Here is a 5,532-nt window from a genome sequence, read left to right on the forward strand (position 1 = left end):
ATAAACACAGAAAGGAAATGGGTTGTTGGTCTTGGACTGTTTTCACCAGCAACTGAGGACTCCAAAATAGCTTATTACTCCCTGACTACACTTTTTGGCTTCAGCTGAAATTATTTTGTCTTCAAGAGTAGGGGAAATACTCATTTATTTCCCTACATACCTTAATGATGCAGAATCTCATATGAAAAAAATCAACATCAATAGTCATATTAAACTGTTAATGCACAGTAATTGGAAGCTGTTGGTTACATTGTCCATTTTGTAAACTGCTGCCACCCAATTTTAGGATCAAGTACAAGGCACATGAGATAAAGCTGTTTTCGTTGTTCAGAGGTTCTAACCACTCTTCTGGTATAATAGCTTACAAGAAATACACACATTCATCCCCTCTCCTTCCTTTTTATTCAGCCTTTCACTCTCTCCTTTCCTTCCTTAGATCTTCTGTTTCTCTCCTTCCTTCTGTCTTTTTTTTTTCAGAAATAAAATGTGATTTTCCTCAGCATTAATACATTCAGTCCTCTGATTCAAAGAAGAGTCGGTGCTAACAAGTTGGTATTCTGAGCAGCGTGCCATACAGAATATACATCTACGCAGAGTTTCTCCACCCGTTCCCTTTCACTTGGCTTATCCACTTCATTACCCCCCGGGTGGAATTTGTCATCACTAGACCCACAGTGGGCATGCTTACCTGTTTTTCCACATCTATCCTCTTCTAGCCCATTTTCTACCCTGCAAACAAATAATTTTCAAGGCGAAAACTTGATTATACTTCTTTAATTAAAACCCTTGAAGGTTTCCTATAGCTCCCAGAATTAAACCAAACTTCTGCAATGTGATGGGAACCCTCCGGACTCTTTCTCAGTCTGTCTCCTACCCTGCAGCATAAACTCCAGTATTCCAGCCTTCTCTCAGCTCCCAGAATTCACCATGTTGTGCATGGTTGCACAAAGTCTGTACATCCTATTCTATTAACCCAGAATTCATGTCCTTCTGCTTGTTACCATCTTCTTGGAAGCTTCCATTCACTTTCTTACTTGTTGTAGTCTTAGGAACTTTAATGGTCTGGAGCCTCTCTCCTCTTGTGCCTATTGACAGCATATTAGACTTTCATCAAGGTCCAGACATTTATTTGTTAAACTTTTATATTCTCTTATTGAAAATAGACTTTTTAATACAATATATCCTGATTAAAGTTTCTCCTCCCTCTGCCCCTCCCTGTTCCTTCCCACCTCCCTTCCCATTCAGATCCATCCCCCTTTCTGTCTCTTATTGGAACATAAACAGGTTTCTGCAGGCTAATAACAAATTGTAATATATAAAATAAAACAAAAAACTTCTATCATTTGTTACTCTTAAAGAATCTTATTCTCTTATTGGACTTGGGAGTAGGAGCTCTCAATGGGGACAGGCTATGACACTGGGTAATCCCTTCCTTCTATTTTCCCTTGGCTTGTTCCATTCTCTTGGCCAAAGTTTTAGCATACTCTGTATCCTCTTCCTTATCTGTCTTAGTATTTGTTTCTTCAGAATAATAAAGTGGCATTTGTCTTGCAAGACACATGGAGAGACCTTGAATCTCAGGCCCTAGACTTCTCGCCTTCCTTGTTTAAGGACTGGCTTATAACATAGCGAGGAACTTTCATCAGCTTTGGTGAAATTCAGCTTGCTCTCTTTGGCCCCACACTTCTGGAAGAGTTGTGTCTATCTGTGCAAAAGCACCCTTCCATCCACTTCCTCCAATAACCAAGTTGAAAACGCACCAGTTGACATAAGCAATACACCCTCAAATCCACACTCACACTTTCTCTCTGTGATTTTTCTCTAGTGTAGAGTAGATGATACCCTGCTTCATGGAAAGACCCTGTTTGTCATTTCAACACTGACTGAGACAGCATAAGCCTACCACTCTTAACCAAGAGCACCAGCAACGGCTCTGGTGTGCTTCTCATAGATACTTAGAACTGGGATTTCATTGTGCCACCTTATGAGTTTCCGCCAGCCAATTGCTAGGAAGGAAATATTCAACTTGACCTCTATGAAATGAGACCGCTGACCACCCTATTAAACTTTCAACTCTTCTGAGAAAGTTCCTGGAAAATGGACTTAAAAGTAAGAACATGTTATTTTAGCTTACAATTTCAGAGGCTTCACTCCATCATGGTGAGGGGGTTTGGTAAAGCAGTTCACTCATATCATGGCAGCCAGGAAGCAGAGAGAAAGAGAACACCTCTGTGTGTGCTTTCTCTTTTTCTTCTTTCTAGTCTCTCTGGACACCTAGCCTAAGGAATGGTGTCACCATCGTGAAGCATGTCTTCTTACCTTCATTAATCATCTTTAGAAATGCCCTCACAGATAACACAGATATGTGCTTTATTCCTTTAGGTATTTCTCAAACCAAACAAGTTGAAAATCAAGATTAATCATCATGAGTCTACCCTTTATCAGGTTGATACCCAATGCATCTCCTTTAACCACAATGTTTTACCTTTAAGGCCCACAAAGGCTCTTGCCTACCTCATGGTGTGAAATTCATTAAGTCCATTTGCAGGTCTTTCCAGGGCCTTAATAATGACATCAGGATTCTGAGACTCACAGAAAGCTTTTAGATTTAAACTCATGTAAAGGGAGAGGGAAGCAGGGTGGGAGTGGGGGATTCCAGAATACAATTAGGCAGAATAAATATCCCCATGCTGAAAAGGAGGAATAGGAGAATAGCAAAGCAGTATCAAAATGAAGCAAGACCAAAATACAGCAGGGCAAGTACCATCCCCCATAAGTTCATTCGGGGAATCTGTGGCATACATTGTCATGAAGTGAGCTCTATGTGGGAGCATCCTCACCCTTTGCCTCCACATGGCTTCTATCTTAGGCTGACTCTTTGTCAACTCAAGCCTTCCATAGCTGTTCCATGGCCCTAGAATCTTCAACATCACAGGGACTCCATTCTTAAACTAAAGCCTCATAGCTTCCATCATGCCCTTCTCTGGACTTGGCTGTAGGGCCCCTGAGCCTTTCATATATTGCCTTACTGCTCATACTTTTCCTGGAAAACTAGCAGCTCGTGGCATGACTCAGATGTAGACAGATGTGAATGTTGTCACTCAAGTTTGTCCTCATGGACCATTTGCTACATCCAGGTCCCCCACAACTTTCAGAGTAGGTCTTCCATCGGTCAGCTGATTCTTTCTTAAGTTCACTCACAGACATTTCCACAGTTGTGCTTCCTCTATAGTCTCCTAGGCATTTCTCAATCCAATCAAGTCAACAATAAGAGTGCACCATCATAGCTAACAACCTAATATTAACAAATGTGCTTCTCTCCTCTATCAGAGATAAACTTCAAGAGACTTTAACAAGAGCATGTCAGGTCTTGCTTAGTCTTATGCTTTTGTAGTGGACACAACAAATATTTACTGATTGAACTAATTAATGTATAAAATGGTATGCTAAGTTTTGGCATATATATTTTATATATGTTATTTTTAATTACGCATATGTGTATCTTGATGCTTACAGAGTACAGGGGTATTGAATCTACTGGAAGATATGGCTGTATGATACTTTGTGTGTTGATAGGGAATCAAACTAAGGTCCCCAGAAAAAGTAGTATGTGCTTTAAACCACCAAGTCATCTCTATTAATTGCCACATTTTGATGTGTACTTGAGATGAAGCCTGAGTTGTCTAGATGGCACATGGCAACGATTCTTACCAACAATGTCAGGTCAGCTCTCACTGGGGCATAGTCAACAGATAGCACACATATAAGCACACTGATTGTGTGACAACACAGAAACTACATGAGTTTCTCACCCTTTTGAGGGATGCTTCTTATTGTTCTACACACAGGCTCCCTGGAGGTATAGGCACTACAGTTTTCAAATGTGAACACAGTGTTTTCAGATCTATGTGAGTAGAAGAAATTCTTTATGAATGGGTATGCTCCATAGTTTACTAATTCAACAAATATGTTTCCTTTACACAATACACCCTGAGATGAAGGTGAGGCTCAGGAATTGGAAATTTTCCTCTAAAAACTTGAATGTCTCTTTTAGTAAAGGCAAGGAAACAGAACCTCATTCCAGCAACTAACTCCACCTAAGGCACCCCAGAAATTGCTATCAGTTGGCCAGATGACAGGTTGATACTATGAAAGGTGATTAGTTTCTTAGCCAATGTTGTCAGGTGACCTGGTTATGAAATTCTGACTGAGACCTCTGTTTCCCAGCCATTCAGATAAATATACAACATGATGACAACCTGTCAATTATCACAGTATATTTCTTTTCAATAAACCAGTGATATCTCAGATCCTGTGATTAGATGCCATCAAAATGGATAAGAAATTGTGTGTGATGCTGCATGCCCGTAATGCCAGCATTCAGGAGACTAGGAAAAGAGAATCAATTCTAGGCCTGAGGATGGATTACACATCAAGACCCTGTCTCAAAAATAATAAGGGTAGTAAAGGAACAGTTTTTGGTCTCAAATCTTTTCTATTTGTTGAGGACATTGGGATATATAGCGTTTAGAGATATTTATTATACAAAAGGCCAACAGATCAAAAGGATTCTTTATACTGTAAATAATCACTGGGTCAAAACTTGTGGGAGAAGCAAGATTAATGGGGACAGAGAGTCGAGCTAAAAAGTATCTGAGACAGTGGCAGAGCTTAAGCCAGGCCAGAGATGGGTGATGAGATGGAATTAGAGAGCTTCTCTGCACATCAATTTGTTTTTCTTTTATTATAAAATGGCTTCTGAGATACACCCAAATATGACAACAGTTGTTACCAGTATTCTATATTTTAACCAGAGGCGAGGACCATCTGCACATTTCTGACTATCTCAAGTCTGGACATCACAGGGAACAGACTCAAATCTGCCCTCTTTACCTTGATCAATATGGGACTCAGTGTGGCTACTGTGTCTGACCAGTGGTGAGGATCCATACAGGGACTTAGGAAATCCTTGTGGTAGCCATGTGGACTGAAGAGAAAGTGAGAAATGTCGTTGAGCACTCATTTTGTAGGAAAGGCAGCAGGATGTGTTTGTGGTTTTTTCCCCTTGTATTCTAAGCAATTTACTGAATCCTGCTACTGTATTTACTGTGTTTCTTCAGGGTCACTTTAGTTCAGTCCATTAGCAACTTAGATCCCACATAATGATCCCAAGATGCACAGCTGAGTGCAAAGAAACTGAAGGAAAACGAAGCTCACTAATGGCAAGCTTGTTAAACAACACTTACAGATACAAAGATAGGACCTCGCCCAGAAGTTGAAAGCACTATCCGTAGCAGGTGCAAGAATCAGGCCACTTCAGGGCAGCGCCATTGTTTGTAGATCTTTAGCTTGCTCTTGGAGCATGTTGCCCTGTTGATGTCAGAATCTTCCTGCCAGACCCAGGCTTGCTGTGTTTCTGGATGCAATACTAAAGTTTCCCAGAGTTATTGATAGTGCAGTTGAGAGGCGTTTCCATATTCTGTGGTTTTATTTTGTTTTGTTTTGTTTTATTAGTTGTTATTGTTGTTGTTT

Source organism: Acomys minous (assembly GCF_964271855.1).
Source record: "Acomys minous genome assembly, chromosome: 1".
In the NCBI taxonomy this organism is placed as follows: domain Eukaryota; kingdom Metazoa; phylum Chordata; class Mammalia; order Rodentia; family Muridae; genus Acomys; species Acomys minous.